Raw genomic sequence first — 17,214 nt, 5'->3', positions numbered from 1 at the left:
TAACAAGAGAACTCACTTCAGCTTTAAGGATATACATAGGCTGCAAGTGAAGAGATAGGAAAAGACATTGCATGCAAATATTAGTAGAAACCAAAAGACAACAAGAGGAGCTATTCTTAGTCTTTAAGACTGCAGTAAGAGGTAAGAAAGGTAATTATATAATGATAAAGGGGTCAATCTAACAGGATATAACATTTGTAAATATTTATGTACCCAATATAAACACCTAAATCTATACAGTAAATATTAATAGCCCTAAAAGGAAGGAACAGACAGCAGACAGTAACTGTAATAGTAAGGGACTATAATACCCCATTTTCAGTAATGGATAGATCATCCATACAGCAAACCAATAAGAAAACACTGGACTTAAAGCAGATTAGACCAAATAGACTTGAGAGATATTTACAGAACATTTCATCCAAAGGCATTTACAATACTTATTCTTCTGAAGTACACATGGAACATTCTCCAGGAGAGAGCATATATTAGGCCACAGGACAAGTCTCAAATATTTTAAGAGACTTTTAAAACAAGTCAAGCATCATTTCTGACCATTATGGTATGAAACTATAAAGAAATTGTAAGAAAACTGGAAAATTCATAAATACATAGGGATTAAACAACATGCTCCTTAACAACCAATGGGTGAAAGAAAAAAAAAATCAGAAAACATTAAAAGACAAGTGAAAATACAACATACAAAAACATTTGGGATCCAGCAAAAGCAGGTCTAAGAGGGGAGTTCATAGCAACAAATGCCTATCTTAATAAACAAGAGAGATATCAAATAAAGAACCTGTTACAACACAAGGAACTAGCGGGGGAAACAAATTAGCCAAAATGGCTAAAATCAACAACACTGACATCAAATACTGACAAGAACTTAGAGTAACTGTACTTATACACTGTTGGTAGGAGTGTAAAATAATACAATTATTTAAGTGCTGTAAGTTTCTCATTGGAAGAAAAGCTATGACAAACCTAGATAGCATATTAAAAATTAGAGACATTACTTTGCCAGCAAAGGTCCATCTAGTCAAAGCTACGGTTTTTCTAGTAGTCATGTAATGGTGTGAGAGTTGGATCATAAAGAAGGCTGAACGCCGAAGAATTGATGCTTTTGAACTGTGGTGTTGAAGTAGACTCTTGAGAGTATCTTGGACTGCAAGGAGATCAGACCAGTCAATCCTAAAGTAAATCAGTCCTGAATATTCAGTGGATGGACTGATGCTGAAGCTGAAGCTCCAATACTTTGGCCACTTGATATAAAGAGCTGACTTATTAGAAAAGATCCTGATGCTAGGAAAGATGGAAGGCAGGAGGAGAAGGGGACAACAGAGGATGAGATGGTTGGATGGCATTATTGACTCAATGGACATGAGTTTGAGCAGGGTCCAGGAGATGGGGAAGGACAGGGAGGCCTGGAGTGCTGCAGTTCATGGGGTGGCAAAGAGTCAAACATAACTGAGTGACTGAACAACAAGAGCAAAACTTCTCATACAACTAAACATACACTTCCTCCATTGTTCAATTCTGAGTTATTTACCCAAGAGGAATAAAAACATGTGACCATCAGCAGATGAATGGATAAGAAAGCTGTGGTACATATACACAATGGAGTATTAGACATTAAAAAGAATACTTTTGAATCAGTTCTAATGAGGTAGATGAAACTGGAGCCGATTATATAGAGTCAAGTAAGCCAGAAAGAAAAACACCAATACAGTATACTAACACATATATATGGAATTTAGAAAGATGGTAACGATAATCCTGTATGCGAGACAGCAAAAGAGACACAGATGTATAGAACAGTCTTTTGGACTCTGTGGAAGAGGGCGAGGGTGGGATGATCTGGTAGAATGGCATTGAAACATGTATAATAACATATGTGAAACGAATTGCCAGTTCAGGTTCAATCCATGATATAGGATGCTTGGGGCTGGTGCACAGGGATGACCCAGAGGGATGGTACGGGGAGGGAGGTGGGAGGGGGGTTCAGGATGGGGAACGTGTGTACACCCGTGGCAGATTCATGTTGATGTATGGCAAAACCAATACAATATTGTAATTAGCCTCCAATTAAAATAAATAAATTTAAATTAAAAATAAACATTAAAAAATAAAATAAAAAGACTTTTGTAAGAATTTTCATAGCAGATTTAGTTTTAAGAGCCTTTAAAGGAAATCTTTTGTTTATCAACTGTGCAATAGTGACAGTCAATACAATGGAATATCCACAATAAAAAGATTGTTTAGTTGCTAAGGTGTGTCTGACTCTTTGAGACCCCATGAACTTCAGCATGCCAGACTTCTCTGTCCTTCACTATCTCCCAGAGTTTGCTTAAACTCATGTCCATTGAATCTGTGATGCCCTCTTCTCCTACTGCCCTCATTCTTTCCCAGCATCAGGGTCTTTTCCAATGAGTTGGCTCTTCGCATCAGGTGGTCAAATTATTGGAGCTTCAGTTTCAACATCAGTCCTTCCAAAGAATATTCATGGCTGATTTCCTTTAGAATTAACTGGTTTGATCTCCTTGTTGTCCAAGAGACTCTCAAGAGTCTTCTCCAGCATCATAGTTTGAAAGCATTAATTCTTCAGTGCTCAGCTTTCTTTATGGTCCAACTCTTGAATTCTTACATGACTCCTGGAAAAACCATAGCTTTGACTACACAAACCTTTGTCAGCAAAGTGATGTCTCTGCTTTTGAATATACTGTCTAGTTTTCTCATAGAAAAGCTATGACAAAACAGTAAAAAGGAATGAACTACTAATACTAAACTCTATCAAAAACAAAACAAAAAAATCTGAGTGTATGAAGTCTTATGTTAAAATGATCATGGTAAGTATTTATATGAAGATTTAGAACAGGTAAAACTAACATATGGTACAGCAAAGAAAATCAGAACATTGGTTGGGAAGGGGCCATGAGAGGTGATGTTAATATTTCATTTATTTTTTCATAAGATTCATAAAAAATTTTTTTGAAGTAGAGTTGGTTTAAACTGTTGTGTTACTTTCAGGTGTACAGCAAAGCGATTCAGTTATATTCTTTCAAATTTGTTTTCCATTATAGTTTATTATAAGATATTGCATATAGTTTCCTGTGCTATATAGTAAGACCTTGTTGGTTATTTATTTATATCTAGTAATCCCAAACCCCTAATTTATCCCTCCCCTCACTTTCCCCTGTGGTAACCATAAGTTTGTTTCCTATGTCTGTGGGTCTGTTTCTGCTTTGTAATTAAGTTCATTTATATCATTTCTTTTAGATATAGCATAAAAGTTTTATCATATATAAGTGATATCATATATTATGTATCAGTGATATCATATGACACTTGTCTTTCTGATTCACTTCACTGAGCATGATAATCTCTAACCCATCCATGTTACTACAAGGGCTAACTCAAATATATATACTCACACACACAACACCACATTTTCTTTATCCACTCATCTGTTGATGGACATTTGTTTCCATGTCTTGGCTATTTTGAATGAATACCAATGTAAAATTCTGAACAAAATATTAACAAACTGAATCCAATTAACACAAAAAGATTATGTATTATAATCAAGTGGTATTCATCCCAGGTTCACAAGGATGGTTTAACATATGCAAACATTCTATATATTGATTTGCTTTAGGGTTATACATCTATATGCATTTGCTAAAATTCAGCAAATGTACATTTTAAATTTGTGCGTTTTCTTGTATGTACATTTTACCTTAAAATTTAAATTGTTAACAATAAATCCTACTTTATGATGCTTATACTGAAAAGTATTTCAGTAGAAGTATACTAATGTCTGCAACTTACTTTGAAATGCATACAAAAAAATAAGATGGCTTGATGGACAGATAGAGATGTATACAGAAGTAGTATCTGGTAAAGAAAGTATAATAAAATATTAAGGAGAGCAGAATAATGGCCTACCAGACATGCACACATCCTAATTCCAACATCTGTGAATAATAAAGCTTCAGCTAGATGGCTGATCATCTGATCTTGTTATAATGAGACATTCCTCGAATGCAGGTTAGCCAGATATAATCACAAGGTTAGTACAAGTGGAAGAGAGAGGCAGAAGAGAAGAGTCAGAGGCAGATGTAATTATGCAAGAAGGATTGGAGGGATGCCAGTTCCTGGCTTTGAAGCTGGAGGAAGGAGGGCATGAGCCAAGGAATGCAGGCTGACTTTAAACTTTCAAATATAAAAGATACAATTAAACGGAAACTAACAAACCAAGGAAACAATTTTTAATTTTTTAAAACAAATGTCTAATATTCTTTTAGCTAAACTGAAGTATAGTTGATGTACATTATAAATAATAAGTTACAGATGTACAATATGGTGATTCACAATTTTTAAAGGTTATTTTCCATTTAGAGTTCTTATAAAATATTGCCTGTATTTCCTGTGTTGTACAATATATCCTTATAGTTTATTTTATATATAATAGTTTATATCTCTTAATTCCCTGTCCGTATATTGCCCCTCCCCTTCCCCTTGGTAACCGTTTGTTCTCTGTATCTATGACTCTCTTGTTTGTTATATTCACTAGTTTGGGTTTTTTAGATTCCATGTGTAAGTAACATAATACACTGTTTTTCTCTGTGACTTATTTCATTCAGCATAATATCCTCTAAGTCCATCTATGTTGTTGTAAATGGCAAATTCTCATTTGTTTTTTATGGCTGGGTAGTATTTCATTGACCCACTCCAGTGTTCTTGCCTGGAAAATCCCAGGGATGGGGGAGCCTGGTGGGCTGCCATCTCTGGGGTTGCCCAGAGTCGGACACGACTGAAGCAACTTAGCAGCAGTAGCAGCAGCAGTATTTCATTGTGTATATATCTTTATCCATTCCTCTGTTGATAGACATTTAAGCTGCTTTTACTAGAGCTCATTTCAGTTCAGTTCAGTCGATCAGTCCTTTCTGACTCTTTGCGACCCCATGAACCGCAGCACGCCATGCCTCCCTGTCCATCACCAACTCCCAGAGTTCACCCAAACCCATGTCCATTGAGTCAGTGATGCCATCCAACCATCACATTGTCTGTCATCCCCTACTCCTCCTGACCTCAATCTTTCCCAGCATCAGGGTCTTTTCAAATGAGTCAGCTCTTTGCATCAGGTGCCCAAAATACTGGAGTCCCAGCTTCAACATCAGTCCTTCCAATGAACACCCAGGACTGATCTCCTTTAGCATGGACTGGTTGGAACTCCTTGCAGTCCAAGGAAGTCTCAAGAGTCTTCTCCAACACCACAGTTCAAAATAATCAATTCTTCTGCACTCAGCTTTCTTTATAGTCCAACTCTTACATCCATAACACGACTACTGGAAAAACCATAGCCTTGACGAGATGGACCTTTATTGACAAAGTAATGTCTCTGCTTTTTAATATGCTGTCTAGGTTGGTCATAACTTTCCTTCCAAGGAGTAAGCATTCTTTAATTTCATGGCTGCAATCACCATCTGCAGTGATTTTGGAGCTCCCAAAAATAAAGTCAGCCACTGTTTCCCCATCTATTTGCCATAAAGTGATGGGACCAGATGCCATGATTTTAGTTTTCTGATTGTTGAGCTTTAAGCCAACTTTTTAACTCTCCTCTTTCACTTTCATCAAGAGGCTTTTTAGTTCTTCTTCACTTTCTGCCATAAGGGTCGTGTCATCTGCATAGCTGAGGTTATTGATATTTCTCCCGGCAATCTTGATTCCAGCTTGTGCTTCTTGCAGCCCAGCATTTCTCATGATGTACTTTGCATATAAGTTAAATAAGCAGGGTGACAATAGACAGGCTTGACGTACTCCTTTTCCTATTTGGGACCAGTCTGTTGTTCCCCATGTCCATTTCTAACTGTTGCTTCCTGATCTGTATACAGATTTCTCAAGAGGCAGGTCAGGTGGTCTGGTATTCCCATCTCTTGAAGAATTTTCCACAGTTTATTGTGATCCACACAGTCAAAGGCTTTGGCATAGTCGATAATGCAGAAATAGATGCTTTTCTGGAATTCTTTTGCTTTTTTAATGATCCAAAGGATGTTGGCAATTTGATCTCTGGTTCCTCTGCCTTTTCTAAAACCAGCTTGAACATCTGGAAGTTCATGGATCACATATTGCTGAAGCCTGGCTTGGAGAATTTTGAGCATTACTTTACTAGTGTGTGAGATGAGTGCAATTGTGTGGTAGTTTGAGCATTCTTTGGCATTGCCTTTCTTTAGGATTGGAATGAAAACTGACTTTTTCGAGTCCTGTGTCCACCGCTGAGTTTTCCAAATTTGCTGGCATTTTGAGTGCAGCACTTTCACAGCATCATCTTCCAGGATTTGAAATAGCTCAACTGGAACTCCATCACCTCCACTAGCTTTGTTCGTAGTGATGCTTTCTAAGGCCCACTTGAGTTCACATTCCAGGATGTCTGGCTCTAGGTCAGTGATCACACCATCATGATTATCTGGATCATGAAGATCTTTTTTGTATAGTTCTTCTGTGTATTCTTGCCATCCCTTCTTAATATATTCTGCTTCTGTTAGGTCCCTACCATTTCTGTCCTTTATTGAGCCCATCTTTGCATGAAATGTTCCCTTGGTATCTTTGATTTTCTTGAAGAGATCTCTAGTCTTTCCCATTCTATTGTTTTCCTCTATTTCTTTGCATTGATCACTGAGGAAGGCTTTCTTATCTCTCCTTGCTATTCTTTGGAACTCTGCATTCAAATGGATATATCTTTCCTTTTCTCCTTTGCTTTTAGCTTCTCTTCTTTCACAGCTATTTGTAAGGCCTCCTTAGACAGCCATTTTGCTTTTTTGCATTTCTTTTCTTGGGGATGGTCTTGATCCCTGTCTCCTGTACAGTGCCACAAACCTCCATCCATAGTTCATCATGCACTCTATCAGAGCTAGTCCCTTAAATATATTTCTCACTTCCACTGTATAATCATAACGGATTTGATTTAGGTCATACCTGAATCGTCTAGTAGTTTTCCCTACTTTCCTCAATTTAAGTCTGAATTTGGCAATAAGGAGTTCATGATCTGAGCCACAGTCAGCTTCTGGTCTTGTTTCTGCTGACTGTATACAGCTTCTCCATCTTTGGCAACAAAGAATATAGTCAATCTGATTTTGGTGTTGGCCATCTTGTGATGTCCATATGTAGAGTCTTCTCTTGTGTTGTTGGAAGAGGGTGTTTACTATGACCAATGCATCCTCTTGGCAAAACTCTATGAGCCTTTGCCCTGCTTCATTCTGTCCTCCAAGGCCAAATTTGCCTGTTACTCCAGGTAGCTCTTGACTTCCTACTTTTACATTCCAGTCCCCTATAATGAAAAGGACATCTTTTTTGGGTGTTAGTTCTAGAATCTCTTGTAGATCTTCATAGAACCATTCAACTTCAGCTTCTTCAGCATTACCGGTTGGGGCACAGACTTGGATTACCGTGATATTGAATGGTTTGCCTTGGAAATGAACAGAGATCATTCTGTCTCTTTTGAGATTGCATCCAAGTATCGCATTTTGGACTCTTTTGTTGACTATCATGGCTACTCCATTTCTTCTAAGGGATTCCTGCCCACAGTAGTAGATATATGGTCATCTGAGTTAAATTCACCCATTCCAGTCCACCTTAGTTCACTGATTCCTAGAATGTCGACGTTCACTCTTGCCATCTCCTGTTTGACGACTTCCAATTTGCCTTGATTCATGGACCTGACATTCCAGGTTCCTATGCAATATTGCTCTTTACAGCATAGGACCTTGCCTCTGTCACCAGTCACATCCACAACTGAGTATTGTTTTTGCTTTGGCTCCATCCCTTCATTCTTTCTGGAGTTATTTCTCCACTGATCTCCAGTAGTATATTGGGCACCTACCTACCTGGGGAGTTCATCTTTCAGTGTCCTATCTTTTTGCCTTTTCATACTTTTCATGGGGTACTCAAGGCAAGAATACTGAAGTGGTTTGCCTTTCCCTTCTACAGTGGACCACATTCTGTCAAAATGATACCTAGTGAAGCTTAAAAACTTTTGCACAGCAACGTAAACCATTGACTAAAAAAGAGACAATCTACTGAGTGGGATAAGATATTTGCAAATGATACAACTGATAAGAGGTTAATATCCAAAATGTATAAACTGCTCACACAACTCAACATCAAAAAAAAAAAAAAAAACACACAATCAGATTAAAAACTGGACAGAAGACCCTGAATAGACATTTTTCCAAAAAGAAAATGCAGATGGCTAACAGGCACATAAAAAGATGCTCAACACCACTAATCAGCAAAATTAAAATCAAAACCACAGTAAGATACTACCTCACACCATTCAGAATGGCTATCATCAAAGAGAACAAAAACAGCAAATAATAGTGAGGAAGTGAGAGAAAAGGGAATCCTTATACACTGTTGACAAAGAATATAAGTTGGTGCAGCAACCATGGAAGACAGTATGGAGCTTTCTCAAAAGTCTAATATTTTTAATTTTTTTTTTAAATTTCAAATCAGTTTGGAAAAAAAAAAACCCTAATACAAAAAAATACAAATATGCAAAAATCTTGTGAATAAAATATTTTCCTCTTACCAGTATTCAAATATATGCAAATTTAAATGACAATTAAATGAAGTCTTGACAAATGTTGAGTTTTATAATGCAGTGTGTTGGTAAAGACACAGTGAGGCATATCTTCATGTATCCTTGATGGCAGTGAAAAAATATTCCGACTTTCTGAAGTATAACTCCTTAATATTAAGTGTGTTAAACATGTTCATACTCTATGAACTGAATATTCAACCTTCAGAGATTATTTTACAGGGGACACGTGGGGGAAAAGATTTTAAGTATACTTATTGAAGCAGTTTGTAATTCAAAACACTGAAAACAATCTAAACATTTAACAATAGAAGTATGATTAAATTATATTTTATACATAAAATCAAGAATTATGCAACCATTAACAGTAAAAAGTTTTAACATGTAAGGACAGAAAATGATACTGCTGGGTGAAGAGCAGAATATAGAATTGTATACGAGGTACTTCCATTTTTGTTTAAAACTATTTATACATAATATACATTTGAAAGGCCAGACACCTAATTGTAAGTTGTGGTTATCTCTGGGTGGTAGGAGTCAAGGTTTCTTTTTACTTGCTTTTTAATGGTTTTTGTGATATTACAACACAAGAGTGTAAGCCCCTGGAGTTTAGGAGCTATGCCTTGCTCACCGTTTATTATCTTCAGCTTCTTACACTGTCATAAGGAAGCAAGACCAATAAACCTTTATGGACTTAAAGATTGAATTGTTTTCTCTCTATTGCCAAGTTTTCTGTAATCAAAGCTATTATAAAAATTCTATTTTGATACAAGTATCTTCCCATTTTAAGGAAAAAAAAAAAAAAAAAAAAAAACCAGTAAGACAAAACACAGCTAGATTTGTCAGTAAAAATTTAGTACAATTCAAATGCCCAGTATCATGTCTTTTAACTTACATTTTTAAGAAGTGTTTGATGACCACTGGAAAATGTTCATTATATAATGTTTAGGAAATGAAATTGTACATGTAGTGTGATCTTTTTATGTGGGAAAAAACTCATGGAGTTAAGACTTAAAATATAAGAACATTAACAGTAGTTGTTTCTGGATGTTGGAATTTTTAAACTTATTTTCTTCCTCCTTTATCCTTTACCTCCTTTCAGAATTTCCCAGTGGTAAGAATATATTATTCACATAATCATAAAATGTTTAACTTTTCATTTTTAGGGAGGATGTATATGTAGGGAAGGAGGGACAACAAATTATCTAAGTTGAAAGAGTAACATAGCATCAAACAGAGCTTAATGGTTGGACAGAATATTTAAAATCAGAAATACATGCCAATGCTGCTGTGTGTGATTATATTAAGGACTGGGGGAAGGGAGAGAGAATGAATTGGAAGATCAGAAGTTCAGGGCTTCTTCCCTTAATTGCATCACACTTCTACAAGTCATCACACATCAATGGTCTAGGTCACTCCAACTGAAACTAAGAACGAACTTCTGAGAAAAGCTCATCGTCCACAGGCAGCACCTCTACCAAGAGGAGGCAGTGTGCAGGCTGGAGAAGTGCTAACTAGTCCCTATCAGCCTGTTGGGTTCTATCCTATTACCAAGTGTCCTGAGAGAGTTCTCTACCCTACTACAGCGTCCTGGGTCATACCTGGTCTAAGGCAGTGCAGAGAACCCAGTGTGGCTCTCTATTAGGGCAGCAGCGCCTTTATTTTTCCTCTTAGATGGGGCCAGCATTTGTCGGGGGTGGGGGGGGGGAATATAGGTTTTATGATGGTTCTTCATTTTTACAATGAATTTCTTTTTTTTTCTGTAAATAAGTATAAGCCAGCAGTAGTCCCTATAGTAGTACTTGCTGTGTCTACTTAAATATCCTCTTTTTTTTTTTTATGTTTGATCACATCTAAGTTATTTATTAATTAATGATTTTTCAGGCATCCACGCTATGTATATTGAGGATCTCAAGTGCACACTACACTATTTTTAATACAAAAGATATTCACTATACTGTGCATAAAATCTCCAAGACTTATTTATCTACTTGTTGTAAGTTTATACCTTTAAACTACATCTCTCCTATTCCCCCACATCCAGCCCCTGGTAACTACCATCTAAATTTAATTCCAACAGGCAATCATTTAATGCAACCCAGAGGGTGATTGATAGTCTCTTGCTGGGTCACCTGACTGTTTTGGTTCACACCAACCTTGATGTCTATCCCTGGTCATTCAGTATTTACCCAGAAAATCCCAATTGCCCCAGGCATACCATGACTTTCATGGTTTCCCTGAAGACTTTCAGGATTAAATGGAGTTTTATATCACCTAATACACAACATTTCTAATGGGGGGAACCTCCATTATTGACGACATTTCCCAGAAACGAGCACTAGGTCCTTAATCACCAAATAATTCCCCTGTCCTGCTGCTCTATGACCCACCTCCCAGAATATTGGAAATAAAAGCAAAAATAAACAAATGGGACCTAATTAACCTTAAAAGCTTCTGCACATCAAAGGAAACTATTAGCAAGGTGAAAAGACAGCCTTCAGAATGGGAGAAAATAATAGCAAATGAAGAAACTGACAAACAACTAATCTCAAAAATATACAAGCAACTCCTACAGCTCAACTCCAGAAAAATAAATGACCCAATCAAAAAATGGGCCAAAGAACTAAATAGACATTTCTCCAAAGAAGACATACAGATGGCTAACAAACACATGAAAAGATGCTCAACATCACTCATTATTAGAGAAATGCAAATCAAAACCACTATGAGGTACCATTTCACACCAGTCAGAATGGCTGCGATCCAAAAGTCTACAAATAATAAGTGCTGGAGAGGGTGTGGAGAAAAGGGAACCCTCTTACACTGTTGGTGGGAATGCAAACTAGTACAGCCACTATGGAGAACAGTGTGGAGATTCCTTAAAAAACTGGAAATAGAACTGCCTTATGATCCAGCAATCCCACTGCTGGGCATACACACTGAGGAAACCAGAAGGGAAAGAGACACGTGTACCCCAATGTTCATCGCAGCACTGTTTATAATAGCCAGGACATGGAAGCAACCTAGATGTCCATCAGCAGATGAATGGATAAGAAAGCTGTGGTACATATACACAATGGAGTATTACTCAGCCATTAAAATATCCTCTTTTAAAGGTTCACCATAGATTGACTGAATTAAAGAAAAGAAAAAAAAAGATGTGAGGTCAGCAATCACACAACTTTTATAGACAGATCTCAGAAAGTTAGGAACAAGCCATTTAAGTTGAAAATCCATTATATGAGAAGCATTAAGGTACTTTCTGTCTTTAATCTTCTTAGATTATATAAAAATCCTGGCTTCAGACCAGAATTGGAGAGCGCTTATATGCTAGTGGAGCCTGGAACTTATTGCAAGTAAATTGCATCACTCTCTTTCTTAAATGTTCAAACAGTGAGTGCAGCATCTCCTGAGACTCACAAACACTCAGTCTACAGAGACAACTCAATTCGAAAGGCCTTCCAGATGTTGGGTCCAACTAATACCCTCTTTTCACTGTTTATTAAGATTATAGTTTGGATCTAATTTGAATACTTGCCAGACCATTTCCACCAGAGCTCTTAAACCCACCTCCCCCCAGGTCCTTTGAGGCTTGTAATGGGATTCACCACAATTGGACTCAAAGAGTTAGTGCCCTGCATTCCCTAGGGAGAAGCAGGACATCCCCATTAAATGAACAGAGAGCCAAGAGTTTGAATGCAGCTTACTTCAGGCTCAAATAAATTTCTAAAAAGAGGAGAGTCTAGCCCAGTGATGTACCCAGTGAAGTTCCCAGAAGCAAGACTCTAGAATAAAAAGGAGAAATCTGGTATAGAAAGAATAAGACCTCACATTGAGATGGCATAACCTTGAACTCAGAGCAGACTGGGGAGACCCAGGCACAAAGAGCCAGGGTCAGTGGCATCCAAGGAGTGGTGGACTTTACATGTCAAATGGGATCAAGAGCTCTAGGGTGAAAGGAGTTGCATGTGTGTGGTAAGCATGTCACACCCAGCAAGTGATCATTGTTTTGGGTACATATATGAAGTAATTAAGCTTGATAAACTAAGTTTAATTAAGCTATAATCCAGGCTTTTGATTTTCCAGCAGTGTGTATGGCTCAAGAGATGTAGGTTTTATATGTTTAGAAGAACTCTTTAAAAGAAAAACACCAATACAGTATATTAACACATATATATGGAATTTAGAAAGATGGTAACGATAATCCTGTATGCGAGACAGCAAAAGAGACACAGATGTATAGAATAGTCTTTTAGACTCTGGGAGAGGGAGAGGGTGGGTTGATTTGGGAGAATGGCATTGAAACATGTATAATATCATATGTGAAATGAATTGCCAGTCCAGGTTTGATGCATGATACAGGATGCTTGGGGCTGGTGCACTGGGATGGCCCACAGGGATGGTACAGGGAGGGAGGAGGGAGGGGGGTTCAGGATAGGGAACATGTGTATACCCGTGGCAGATTCATGTTGATGTATGGCAAAATCAATACAATGTTGTAAAGTAATTAACCTCCAATTAAAATAAATTTATATTAAAAAATTAAAGTACTTTATTTTTTTTTTTAAAAGAAGAACTCTTTAAAGCCAATGTATAAATCTGATTCTTAGTCAGTAGGGAGTGTTAGTCTGGGGGAAAGATACATTTTATTTTGTTGACCTTCTCGACCCACCTCATTTTAGTTAAAGCCAACAATCAAATGAAGAGTTTTGTTTGGTGACCTATGTCATAGTTTGGCATTGTCTACAAATACAATTTTAGACCAAACACTGTAGTTGTCATTTGCTGTGTTACTCTGTCTGTGTGAAAGCAATCCTGGGACTGATGGGCAGAAAGTAGATATATTTTCTTTCTGTTTCCCCTAATATTCTTCCCACAGTTAGTCAACCTACCATCAGAACATGTGTCCCTAAACACATACATACCTACATAAAGACACACACACACATACGACCACCACTATCTGTACATCAAGAAAACTTTACAGAGTTAACCAAGTTTTCCTTCTGGTATTTACAATCCCAATCACTCAACAGCTGGTAAGACAGATAAAATGAGGATGCCCCCTCTGCAATGCCCCACCTCAAGCTGTTACTTATGGAGACAGTTGACCAGAAACTATGTTATCAGTTTACCCAAATGTAAGTGGACTGATTCACCGAAAGTAGACATCGATTAATGTGCTATTTATTTATTTATTTTTTTTCCAGAAAAAATACAAGTGTCCAGTGGGCAGGATGCCTATGAGAGTTCAGTATTCTCCCCGCAAAGAAATCTATTTGGAGAAAAGATTTATGATCAGATGGTCATTGAATGAGCATCCAGTCTGAGCAAGAACATAATTTATGATATTAATGATGGGTACCTTCAAGTTTTGTCAGACAGATTGCTGCCTCACCTTCCACTGTGGGTACATTCCAATAATTTCATGGCTGGCCTGGAGAGTCATGGTTACCCCCTACTCTCAGTGTTGAAGATATACCAGCACATTGTATCCTCTGATCCTCTTTGCCATACACAATCCATGGGACACTAACCATCTATGGGGATTCTGGCTCATACAATCTGGTCTCAGCTCCCTTAATTCCTACATCTTTTTAGTCACCAGTTATTTGGAGGGGTTACTTCTACTGATCACTGATTTCACTTCTTATATACAGGTTCTTCCTAGTTTCAGTCCAGAGGATACATTCAACTTCGTATTTAATGCTTTGCTCTTTTAATTATCTTTGCATCACTATCAGTAGTAGTGTTGTACTAGTTAATTGAAGGCAAGAGGGACTCAACCCTTTGACTATACAACACCTTCATTCAAAATTCACGAACCATCACTTATTCCTTTAGCTGCCATGAAGTTCCTATGATTCTTTCCTTTACAGTCACCAGACATCCACACAAATAAGCTTAAGTGAAAACAAGGGTAGCACTTCTCAGAGGATACTTCTGATAGAAACTAATGAGCAGGCCAAAACTGAAGGGGAACTATGACTTGGAAATGGGTCCTGAGATTCCTGAGTGGTTTGATAGTCTTCCTGATGATCAAGGGCTGTGTGACCATTCAATTCTGCATCTACATCTCCTTTTACCTTGGTCAGCTTCCTTTATTGTATATGGCACAACTAAGCCATCAGCCCCAAGTCAATTAGATAACCAAAGAGCCTCATGTTCCAAAAACAATTGAAGATGGATTTCAAGATATTTGTATGCACGAGGGTCAAAATCAGATTAATGTAAATATGATAAAGCTACTCAATAGGATTGAGGGATAAATATGACTCTGAACTTACAGGATATTTTTGGCTTCAGTTAGGATTTTTAAAACCTACTTGATTTTTTTATACATATACACATTGTATTCATTTCCTACAGCTGCCATAACAAAGTGCCACAAAAACTGACTTAACAGAACTTTTTTTCCCTTACAGCTGGAGAGCAGAAGTCTGAAATCCAGGTGTTGGCAGGGCCTTGCTTCCTCTGAAACCCCTCTGTGCCTCGACTATTCCTAGGTTTTGGTGGTTTGTCAGCAAACTTCAGCCGTCCTTGGTCTATATGCATCACTCTAATCCTGTGTCTTCACATGGTGTTCTCCCTGTGTGTCTTCACATCATCTCACCTCTATGTGTGTTTGACTGTATTCAAATGTCCCTTTTCTATAAGGACATTAGTCATACTGGATTAGGCCCATCCTAATACCCTCACTTGATTACTTCTGTAAAGGCCAGATTTCCAAATAAGGTCACATTCTGTGGTACTGGGGACTAGAACTTCAATATATCTTCTTTGTGGGGAAATAATTAAATCCATAAAACATATCTACAATCGTATAACTAACAACAAAATATCAGAAAGAGAAATTAAGGAAACAATCCCATTTGACATTGCATCAAAAAGAATAAAATATCTAGGAATAAACCTAAGGAGACAAAAGACTTGTACTCTGAAAAATATAAGATACTGATAAAAGAAACTGATGACAGAAACAGATGGAAAGATACACATACATGTATATATATGTTCTTGGATTGCATGAATCAATGCTTTCAAAATGACTATATCACCCAAGGCAATCTACAAACTCAATGCAATCCCTATCAAACTATGAATGGCATTTTTCACAGCACTAGAGCAAAAAAATTTTTAACTTTGTATGGAAACACAAAAGATCCTCAATAGAGCAGTCCTGAGAAAGAAAAATGGAGCTTGAGGAATCAGGCTTCTTAACTTCAAACTATACAACAAAGCTACAGCCATCAAAACAGTATGATACTGGTGGAAAAAAGAAATATAGATCAATGGAATAGGGCAGAAAGCCCAGAAATAAACCCACACACCTGACACTATAAATATCTTGTAGAAAAATGTAGGCAGAATAATCTTTGACATAAATTGTAGCAAAATATTTGCAAACAAAATGACAGACAAGGAGTTAATCTCTGAGATATACAAACAGCTCATGCAGTTCTATATCAAAGAAAACAAAACAACCCAATCAAAAAATATAAGCTCTAAATAGACATTTCTCCAAAGATGACATACAGATGGACAAAAAGCACATGAAAAGATGTTCAACATCACTAATCATTAGACAAATGCAAATTAAAACTACAATGAGGTATCACCTCAACTGGTCAGAATGGCCATCATCAAAATATCTACAAACAAAAAAATGCCAGAGAGGGTGTGCATAAAAGGGAATCTTCCTATGTTTCTGGTGGGAATGTAAATTGGTACAATCACTATGGAGAAGGGTATGGAGGTTCCTTTAAAAACTAAAAGCAGAACTACCATATGATCCAGCAATCCCACACCTGGGCATACATCCAGAGAAAACCATAATTCAGAAAGGTACATGCATCCCAATGTTCACTGCCATATTATTTACAATAGCCAAGACATGGAAGCAACCTAGATGTCCATCTACAGATGGATGGATCAAGTAGATATATATATATCATATATATATATGAATATTACCACATATATATACATACCATATATATATGAATATTACTCAGCCATTAAAAAGAATGAAATAATGCCATTTGCAGCAACATGGATGGGCCTTGAGATTATCATATCAATACTAAGTGAAGCAAGAGAAAGACAAATTATGTGATATTGTTATTATGTGGAATTTTGAAAAATGATACTTATAAATAAGCTTATTTATAAAACAGAAACAAGCTTACAGATATCAAAAACAAATGTATGGTTACTAGAGGGGAAATGTGAGGGGAAGGGAGGAATAAACCAGGAGTTTGGGATTAAAATATACACACTACGGTATTCAAGATAGATAACGAACAAGGACCTACTGTATACAGCACTGAGAACTCTACTCAATATTCTCTTATAATCTACATGAGAAAAGAAACTGAAAAAGAATAAATATAACTGAATCACTTTGCTATACACCTGAAGCTATCACAACATTGTAAATCAACTGTATGCCAATAAAATTAACCCCTCAAAATACATATAATGGTATATAAAGGCATAGATATGATCATATGCATAGATTTTTATTTCCAGTCAAGTTTTTCTCTTTTATTTTCATTAACTTGGCTCTCTCTCTCCCTTCTCGTTTCCTTCTCTTCTTCAGCCCTGCCTCCTTCCTC

Source organism: Bos mutus, chromosome 4, assembly GCF_027580195.1.
Source record: "Bos mutus isolate GX-2022 chromosome 4, NWIPB_WYAK_1.1, whole genome shotgun sequence".
Lineage (NCBI taxonomy): Eukaryota > Metazoa > Chordata > Mammalia > Artiodactyla > Bovidae > Bos > Bos mutus.
This window is presented reverse-complemented; position numbering follows the sequence as displayed.